Here is a 10595-nt window from a genome sequence, read left to right as displayed (position 1 = left end):
AACTCTGGATACATGGCTCTGCAGTGGGAGAGTGACTGAGGCAGATGTTTGGCTGTGTTACGACCCTGGTAATAAGACAGACATGTGGCCTGTGCTGCATCCAGAGGAGCAGGTGCTGCCACCACGCAGCCATTACCATCTGCATTGATGAGATCAGGGACTCAGCCATGCTGGATGTTAGATGGTTATTATCCCTTAAAGTAAAACATAAAATAAATAAACGTACAAGGCGGTGGAGTCAGCAACCCACCCCCAAAAAATCTGTATAATATTCCAAAAGGGACTTGTAGCGCTGATTAGTGAGTGCACAACCTAATCTCATTGTATATTATATCTCTTTTATCTCTTGTGGTATCACTATAAAATTCATTTAATACCCCATTTGGCACTCAAAATACTGCTGTGATATTTATCCCTCAGTGATTAACATGTTTAGCCTCCTATAGGGATTAACAGGCGAAATAGAGAATTACATGCTCTCTGTGCGGAAAGGGTAAACTATGATGGATGGAGAGATGGACTGAGGTAAGGATCGATGGAGGGATGCTTAAGGTAGTTGAGTGAAAAGTGAAGGGGCAGTGGGAGAGGGAAGATGCAGGTGGAGGGGTGGGTGAGGGGAGGGGGGTGAAAAAAAATGGGCTAGTATCCCTTTAACGTCTTCTGACGTCATGCTGATGCAGATCTGCCCGGCTGGATGCGAGCGGAGGAGAGGAGGAGAGGAGGAGAGGGATGCCGAAAAAATGAAACTCCTCAGCACTAATTTTTCTCATCTCTCTGCGTGAGAAGATGGACATCGACCCTGCGACACTCACTGTGGGGTGAATACGTACTCCCACTACTGAGTGAACTTGAGCGCGCGCCGCCAACGTAACAGAAACGGAGGTAAACGCGACACATTTTTTAGTAAAAAAGCGACCATATTGAGGTCAGAGGAAAGCGTTGCCAAGGCGACCAGCTTGCTAGGGAGGACACTGCGGCGCGCGTCACGCGCCGGGAACGAGCGTGTGTGCTTGCGAGGGTGCGCACGTGCGCGGGCGCGCGACAGCTAGCCGAGGCGGTCACGGCATCCACACAGCAGCAGCGGCAGCGGCAGCGGAGGCAGCATCTTTCCCCCACACAAGACTACCGGAAGACCGCGCAGTCTGTGTCCGCCGTTAACCGAGACGAGGTGAAGCAAGGCGAAGCTTGCACCGTGACTCGAAGCGGTGCTCTGCGGTGTCGGAGGTCTCCTTGAGGGGATTTATTGAGGATTTATCGACGACGTCCCAGAGAAACGCTCAAAAAACACTGAGGAGCTGCGACCATTGGTCAACACAGGTGATACTTCCCGGCTGTCAAATCTGCCGAGACCCCGCAGATACGACTTATTTTGGGGTTATTTTTGTCGTATTAAGGCCTCGATAAAAACAGACATTCTTCCCGAGGCAAACCGGACTGTCAGCCGGGAAATTAATTAATATATTGGCGTGCTGGAGAGGACGGGGACTGAGCCGAGCCTGCTCTTCGGATGGGGAACCATACTATATCCTGCTGTATGTGCTGTGTGATGCAGTAGCTTTATTTTTGGTATTCAGACTCCACTGTCATTGTCTCCAGTCATGAAGTCCCACCTGGGTTGAACGAGGCAGTGTTGTCTGGGGGACATTTTTGAAGGTGGTGGGTTTTTTTTATTTGTTTTTTAGAAACAAGCACTTTTTGCTTGCTTGACATTTACCGCTGCTGGAGGAAGGTTTAGTGAAGAGGACACGGAGGAGAAGGAGGAATCTCAGGAAAAAAAACATCAGTGGGAATCTGGCACCCCACCAGCACCCGTGGATCACAAATTAACAGGTAGGCTGAGGTTTGCATGGTCAATGCTAATTTCTACTGAGACTATTCTTACCAAAAAATCCGAGTTACACACTGTTCCTATTGATCATCTCCCCTAATCTGCATTAAATTAGCATTTTTAACTATGCGTGTGTGTGTGTGTGTGTGTGTGTTTATGTGTGTATGCTCGAGGGATGTCTGACACCTACAATAAGAAATGTAAAGAAATGAGGATCACAATCAACAAATTGGGACTAAAATGAGGGATTTTTCTTTGCAAACATTTGATATCTGTTGCCTATGTGTCATTTCTAAAACATATATTTTTGGAAAATTAATGGAGATCAATGTTGTCAACAGGCTTCTTGAAAAAAATGCATTTGGAGTTGTCCAAAACATGTCTGCAGTGAATTTCATCCTGTACTTGAACAGTTTTTTGCCCCATCTGTTGGATCTTGCAGCATGTTGTTGTATGTTGTATGCATGTGTATTTGTGACAGACTCGATGCATCCTTCATAACGGTGATGTATCCTCTGTACCATTAATAAGGACTTGGACTCGGAGCTCCTCTGGTGGATTGAGAGAAACAGAGGCTGCTATTCAGTCAGCCCGAGCTCGTTCCTCTGTCCTCGTAACATGCAGAATTTGTAGCTTATTAATCAAAGTGCTTGGCTGAGATTGCACCAATGCCGGATAAGTCACTGCACATATGGCGATCATTTTGCCCTTCCTTAATTGTGTATTGTCTGGGGTAATAATGAAATGAATTGGAGTGGAATGGGAATTTTTACAAGCAAACCAGCCTGTGTTGCAGACGGGATTGAAATGATGAACGTACACACACTCACAAAGGTCCCCCTTCAACAGTTAAAATCATCCTTCAACTTAATATGATCTTCATGGGGGCTTTATACTCAAAAGACCCAGGAAACGCCATGGCCATGAGAACATATTCCTCTAAATGCTTCCCTCCACGCGCGCACACACACACACACACACACACATAAATGCACACATACACACACACAGCACGAAGAATGGGGCGCATTTATATGCTGTGGCTGGTGTTGTGGGGCATTCGGATCGGCAGGGCCTGCTAGATGATAGAATTCAGCAGGGACAAGAAGACCTCTGTTCTTATCTGCAGCGACGAGAAGGGGAAGGCAGCTCCGCTCAGCTCAGCTCAGCTCGGCTTCTCTCCTTGGTTTAGGCAGCCAGCCTGCCCTATATAGCAGATAGGGACATCTCCTCTGTGGGGAGAAAGCATTTTAATGGAGGCGGGGGGAAAAAATGTGCAACTGTCCTTGTGCTAAATAGATGTTGTCACAGAGGAGTTGTTATTTATCTGGATGGTGGCTGGCTTGAAATTTTGAAGACCTGTGGAGATATTTAAAGGAGATAAAGGTGGCAGGCTAATGCATTGCGTAGAGTGATTGCAGGCATTTGTGTGTTAAAGAGGAATATGCACACAGAATGGGAGAAACAGAAACCTCTGCAGCAGTGCAATATGGTGTATCCTAATTCATTTTGGGTCAGTGGCTGATTTACAAAACATAAATGCCAGGTGGCCTTGTCAAAGAGGCCTGTGCACACTACTTTATGTATCTGAGCACCCTGCATGCGAGAATTTGTTCATTTTCTCTGTGTGTGTCCCAAGCAAATTGCATGCAGACCCCTGAAAGCATTGCTCAATGCCATCCATCCTGGGCAAGGTGCAGCAAAGCTGGAGGCAGATGGGGCTGAAGCGTTTAAAGCGCTTTGTCGGGTAGATTGATGGCTCCTAGCGCGGGTCGCCAAGCAGTCAACAGATGCAGGCTAGTGTTGTGACAGGGTGGTTTGAAATAGCCATCACAATCGCACACAACCACACTTTAGCAGTCCTTAAAAGCCCTACCTGTCCGTTTACGGCTAATTTTATCCCTCACTATTTATTTTTACTGTGGATAAATCGGTGACAGCAGGTCCCCCCGTGCATACGGATGTTTTCTGACTGTGGAGATGACAGCAGTGGCTGCTAATTTTAGGTGAGAGGTGTCATCTGTGTGAAAAATCTTCAGCATTATGGCAGCTGACGTGTTGACTAGAGAGCTTGAGACTCGTCTGATGAATGCTGGTGATTTGAAATGTTTGTTTAGCAAACTCGAAATGAATTAGTAAAGCCAAGGCTGGCTGAACACACAGGTCCTCGGGGAGGCGCTGTTGTTCAAATCTCCCTCCTGTTACGAGAAGCCGGGGAAGGGAACTATGTGTGTCAGTCATTGCTTTGAAGGCGCACAAATGTATTTTCAGGACTGCTGGCATCATTTTATTTCCCCGACAGCGAGAATAAGGTTCCAATGTGACAAACTGTACAGTTAGCTGTTGTATAATTGATGGAAAATTGAATAATTTCTCAACCTGTTTGCACATTTGAAGGGTCTGTTTAGAAAAGGTGACTGAGAGCAGCTTGTTAGACAGACACACGGTTAATGAACAGCTAATTTATGGAAGTAACAGTATTCTGTGTCCCTGGGAATCCTTCTATGAGTGGATGCTGAATGTTTCTGCAGATTCTCTGACACGTACCTGTTGCTCTGACTGCATCTGCCATACTATTAAACTCCATCACCAAACCCTGTTTTTCTCTGCTTCTCCAGTACAAAATAAAGCTGATTAAATGGAATAGCTCCACAATGGATGCTCTTTTTTTATATGGCAAGGCTTGGTAATTGACAATAAGCTGTTCACAATGGGAATATGCCTCCCCTTCTCCCTTGAGCACCAGGCTCCCCATGTAATCACCCATATGTTTGTTGTCATGTGTAGGCTATTGCTCTCTACCCATTGAATGAATTCCACTTCTGGACTACCTCCCTCCTCCGCCAAAGACAGTATGCTTTTGTAAGACCACATATAGTCTGCATGGTTCTAGGGCTGCAATTATTTTGTAGAATGTTTCCTCAATTAAAGGTCCAGCGTGTAGGATTTAGGGGGATATACTGGCAGAAATGGAATATAATATGATAAGTATATATTCTGTAGTGTATAAACAACTGATAATAAGAATCATTGTGTATTTGTTACCTTAGAATAAGCAGTTTATATCTATATTGAGAGTGGGTTCTTGTTTGTGGTGATCGCTATGTTGCACCGCCCCATTTCTACAATTGCCCAGACTGGACAAACCAAACACTGGCTCTAGATAGGGCCATTACCGTTTTCATTGGCCACTGTAGTTAGAAGCCCTTGTCGCAACAAGCACTGCTTGTTTTTTTTACGTGAAACTGCTTTACTCAGTGCGTTTACCAGGTCTGCCACTAAATATCCCTAAATCTTACACACTGATTTACACACCTTGATTGATTTACTGATTTGCACACCTTTACGACACACCTCGTGTCGATGAATTGTTTGGTCTGTAATAGTGTTGGGTATCGTTTACATTTAAATAGATAACGATACCAGAACTGGTACTGGCGCCTGGAATTTGGTACAAGTACCCAAGAGTACCTTTTTCTGGTACCTTATTCTCTCTGTGATGACACAAATGTATTTCTAGTTGTAAAAGATAAGTCCAAACTCCGAGCTTCTGGATGAAAATGCAGAGTCTATGGCATTACAAAGCAGAGCAGGGTGTGCTGCTCTGTTAGTCTCTTCAGAGACAGCACACTCTGCTCCGCCTCGGTCGCAAAATGTAGATAAATATATAAACAGTGCCTTTTTAATTGGCATTAACCTCGCATTTACGTGTGTATTTCCAGAAAAATAGACTTGAAGCCTACATGAACGCTTCAGGTCGAGGTAACGCCCACGTGACACAGCTAAGAGTCGAGCCTGCATGGGGCTGGTGCAGACAGCTGCATAGATTAAAATAAATGTGTATCTGTTGCTTGGGGCATGTGGGGAAGGTTTCCCCCTTCACTGCTGCCCCGCGTTCCAGCTGCACACCCTGTTTTTATCCGCCCTCCATTGTCTAGAGTGGCTGCGATCAGCTCCAGTGGTCACCTAGCAGCAGGAATTCGGCTCACTTTCTCACCCAGATGTGCTCCCAGGTACCAAAATTTGGTATAGATTGATTTAATGGGAATCGTCACTCAGTAGCACTGATGTAAATTGGTCTGTAAAGAAAAAGTACAGAGTTTGGTACCCAACCCAAAGCATTAGAAAACAGTGAGAAAAGCCTGTTACAATATCTTAGAGCCTAAGGTGACCTAATCAAACGTCTTTTTACTTCCAACAAACATTTCCAAACCCAGGAATATTAAATTCACTATAATGCAAGACCAAGGTAAGCAGCAAATCCTCACAATTGACGAGCTGGAAATGTTATAGTTTTATGATTATCAACATAGTTTGCAATGAATTATCTGTCGATCCCAAAATTGATTAATTGACCAATCTTTACAGCTCCACACGACTCCTTTATTGCCTTTATTCCTCATTTGTGCATTCATTTGTTTCTCTTCTCCAACCATTTGTGGCCGACTCATTTATTTGGTTCAAAGGGAGTCTGGCTGTTTGTTTTTTTTTGCAAGTGTGTGTTGTTGCTATGGCAGCATCTTTTTGGAAGGATAAGCCCCGCAAAGATTTTAAACCTGAAGCTTTTGTTTGTTTTTTCGCTGGTTTGTATGAGTGCTTCTTCTTGTGTCTGTGTATATTAAGACGGCAAAAAATTAATCAAAAAACAACTGACATCACCATATTGACTGCTGCAATGTCCAAATTGCTGGAGGCTGCATTTTTTCCTTTATGATTAAGCCCAGTAAACAACGTTCTCTGGTGCTGTGCAGAATCCTGTCATGAAATCGTTATGCCCAAATATTTTATCCCATTCAAAATAAGCAAACCTAAGCATTAGCATGCCTTATTTACTCCATTTTTGCAGCTGGCAAAAAAAAAACATCTTCAAAAGCTGTATGTCTATTTTTGTTATTTTTTTGCGGTTCTTGCATATGTGGTAGTGAATGCTGGCAATTTTCTATTAGCGTTATTGAAGATAGATGATGAAATCATATTGCTGATGATTGTTCTCTGAGCAAAGTACCTCCATCTTCCCTGCGCAGCTTGTCAGTGTGTCTGTTTTGTTGCCATTCTCTCAGAGTCCTGGTCTCCCACAGTCCCTCCACAGTGGCCCATCTCTCTGCTTTGTCTGAGCCTGTTGAATGAGATCTTTGCTCTCTGGGGTGCAAGATGGAGACGAGAGGTTAGAGCCATTACTTGTCTCAGCTCCATCTTTCCTCTTTCTTTCTCTCTGTCTCAGTCCTCCTCTTTCTCTTTTTATATTGCAGCATTTTGTTTGTCCCCACTTATCGTTTCTGTCTCTCCTGCCTTCCCCTCACACACTCCCTCCAAACACCCCGTCCTCCGTCTCCTCCGTTTGTCTTCAAACGCCCATGTCGTCAGTCAACCAGAGGCGAGCAGTGCCGTAGTGTCCCCTGTGGGCTCATTAAGGTTAGATCAAGGTCGAACACTCTCTGATACATTTTGATCGAAATAAACCTGATGTTCGCTTCCCGAGTCTCCAGCCAACAGCGGCGACAACCTTCACATCGCCACTCCTTCCGCCTCCCGCTAGAGCCGCGCTGACCACCAGCCAAGATCAATGAACATTTACTCCTCTTTTCTTCAAAGAGATAAAAGCCAAAGGAAGGCACAGAGACACTGTGAAGCCACCCAGAACACCCATCAGCCAGCTCCGAACCTCTAACTCCCCTCTCGAGTGAGACAGCGCAGGAGGTTGGATACAGCGCCACGTTCTCTCTGACAACAAGAAAACCTGCAAAGATTAAAACCACTGTTGAGTGAATTTTTGAACAAATAATTCCATCCATAATAGAGGCTAGAATGGGATTTCATGCCTCTGTGTTGCAGAGTCAGGTCCTGAATAGAAAGTGTGATACAGATTTGATGGAATCAACAGCACTGGAGTCAGCAACAGCCGGGATTAAATACATCCTGCTTTCTGGCCAATCAGATTGACTGACAGTTGGAATCCATGTTGCTCTGAGCGGTGCAGCTGATCCCTCTGGCATACTGAGTGCCTTCCCTGTATTTCTCTGGTGCATCCATGGAAAGTCTACCTGTGTGCTTTGTTTTTGTCCTTAATATCCCTCTGCAATCCCTTTTCATACTCCAGGGATTTTATACACAAATCTCACTGCAACATAACTTTGGAGATTAATGTGTTTATGAAATATTCTTTTTTGTTCCCCCCCACGTTATTCATTACAGTCTCGTGCTGTCTCCCATACACAGCACCGCATTGCATCTTTGTCTCACAAGCGCACGCTGCCTGTTATAATTTGCCATCAATGGTGACGCAGAGAAATTGAGTGAATTATGGTATTGACAGCATCTCAAGGTCAGGAGTAGCCACATCCTCGCGGGCACTCCATAGTAAATCCTCAGCATCGCAAACAAGCTCCGGGGTCAACGGGTCTGGAGACATGCAGGTAGGCAGGCCGCTATCCCTGCCCTCTTACCCCAGACACATACAGAGAGAGGAGGAGAGGATGTGCTCTGAAAGTCAAGTGACCGCGGGTGTCACAAGAAATGGAAAAGAGCGGAGGTAGCGAGCTGGAGAGCAAACAGGAGAAGCAAGCTGTGAGGGAGCATACTGTACAACAGGGAGAGAGAGAGAGGGAGGGAGAGAGAGAAAGGGAGGGAGAGGGATGCCACATTACAACACCACCATCTCTATTTTGCACTCTTAACATCTGCTATATGCTACCTCATCCCTGCTGTTGCACACACATTAGTATGGGCTGACACACCACCGCACATATTAGTATGAGCTGTCAGCCAAAGCCCTAACAACTAGCTAGAGAAAGACCGGTTGAATGGTAATGCTGGCAAAGGAAGCGGCAGCAGTAGTTGCTGTGTTGGCCAACATGCTGGAGTGTTATCACCGTGGCTGCACTGTATAATGATGAAGGGTTGTTATAAAACACACACATTTCCCTCTTGTGCTAGTGTGTGGTGTCTCAGTCAGTCAAACTTAATGAGCCTCCATGGCGGCATAGCCGGTGGCTGTCCCGTACCGTTATCCATTTGATGTCCATCTGTTTACTTAAGTAACGTTGGGTTGCGGTGGTTGGGTTCGAGACACGGCCAGAGCTGGCGGCTAATAGCGACACTTGAGGATGCAGAGATACCAGTCGCTGCTGTCGATCTCCCAGGGGTTACTGCCGCTGTTATGAGTGCTGCCTGGAGGAGCTCCGGGTGAGCTGTTTTCAGAAACATAGTCACTACCTCCTCTACTGCTATGACTTGTTAAGGAGTGGATGGGTTAGGTGCGTGCATGTGTGTACAGTTGCACGCCACCTCTTCAACCTCACTCTTAGAATTGAGCCTCAACCTCTCCACCTCTAAACAAATGGAGCGTTTCGAGTACTTCTGTATGCCGTCGAGCTCCAGTTGATGCATTGTTAGGCTGCTGGGCTTTAGCTGTCGTGATGGCGGACGCTAATGAAAAGAATAAGCCTACATAGTGAATTAGGATGTCTCTTCCGTGACAGGCTCTTCCTAGTTTCTGGGTGTATTTGTGTGTGTGTGTGTGTGTGTGTGTGTGTGTGTGTGTGCTGGTTAGGGACGAAAGCGGAGGCATGACATTGATGAATGAGCGCCAGAATGGCAGTGTTACACTTTTGCGCTCGATGATGCCAAGCAGGCAATGATCGTCGCTGTTATTGTCACAATCAGCAAAGAAAACACTAACCCCCGGGATGAACAGGGACACACACACATGTGCACACAAACACACACAGTGAAAGGTTCTGCCTTTGTGCACACACTAAAGAGCAAACGCCTCAAAACCTTTGGCACGCCTTTCTCCTTTGATTTGTTTTAACTAAAGGCACTTCCTCTTTGTTTTCTCTTAATATTTAAGGATGCGGCATGTGTATCCTCCATCCTTCATAGAAAACAATGCGTGTTGGTTGAATCATTCATCTGTGGCTCTTCACACTGTCTCTCAAGGCTGCAGCAATTCCTCAGCTGACAAATGGTAGCAGGAAAGAGGGGCTAAATTCCAATCTGTGTGGATCACTCCTGGGCCAAACATCCTGCATGAGCAGATTTTCGCGGACTATACTTGCACAGGTAGCAGCTCACAGCACCGAGAACATAAATGTCAGTGTTCTGACTCGTACCGAACTTTATTGAGTGCACTTATCTGCTACCCTCAGGCTACAGTACCTTGGTGGAAATGACTCATCTTCCCTGTGCAGTGCCCTTCATATGTCCCTTCTGACTGTCTGGAAGGGGTAAGAAAGAGGAAAAGGGATTTTGTGGTAAGACATTCAAGATTTTAGAGGGCAAAAGTGATCACAGTAGGAATGTAGGAGATTAGGAGCACAAGTATAGGAAGCATGCAATATAAAGGTAAAAGGGACAGGAATGTATAGGTGGGATGTAAAGAGAACAGCTCACCATTAGAGGAAGAACGATTGGGCCTTGTCACCTTAATTAGCCAGGGTAAGGGAGTGTAACCTTGATCACATGCTAGTGGTGTTGGCTAATGAGTGGTGAGATTGCTTTTCTGGGATATATGTTAACGTGTATCGCTTTTAGATAGTGGAATGTGGTGGGATGGGGGGGTTTCTGCAAAGATGAAGACCTGGGAAAAAAGCAACCACAACTCCCCTGGTGCCAACATGAAACAATCTCTTTCCATTTGGGTTTAAACTCTAGAGACTTGGAAATAAGAAGGGGAACAGGAGAAGGGGGCGGCGATTTAGAAGGCTGCAAGTCAGCAGGATTTTCTGGCCCTGTTTCTTTCACTGCCTCTCTCTCTCTCTCTCTCTCT

General features: G+C 45.6%; 1 protein-coding gene across 2 annotated transcripts in view; it reads left to right on the top strand.

The window, feature by feature from the left end:
• The first annotated feature begins 701 nt into the window (after positions 1-701).
• nlgn2a (neuroligin 2a) overlaps positions 702-10595 on the top strand; it is a 243272-nt gene continuing 233378 nt past the window's right edge. For both annotated transcript variants that reach the window (XM_049568558.1, XM_049568557.1), the window contains exon 1: positions 702-1830. The gene's annotated coding sequence lies outside the window, so the exon portion shown is untranslated. The remainder of the gene's footprint in view (positions 1831-10595) is intronic.

The sequence above is a fragment of the Epinephelus fuscoguttatus genome, linkage group LG23 (assembly GCF_011397635.1).
Source record: "Epinephelus fuscoguttatus linkage group LG23, E.fuscoguttatus.final_Chr_v1".
Classification (NCBI taxonomy): Eukaryota; Metazoa; Chordata; class Actinopteri; order Perciformes; family Serranidae; genus Epinephelus; species Epinephelus fuscoguttatus.
Note: the sequence above shows the minus strand (reverse complement) of the source record. Positions and strands in the feature narration are given on the sequence as shown.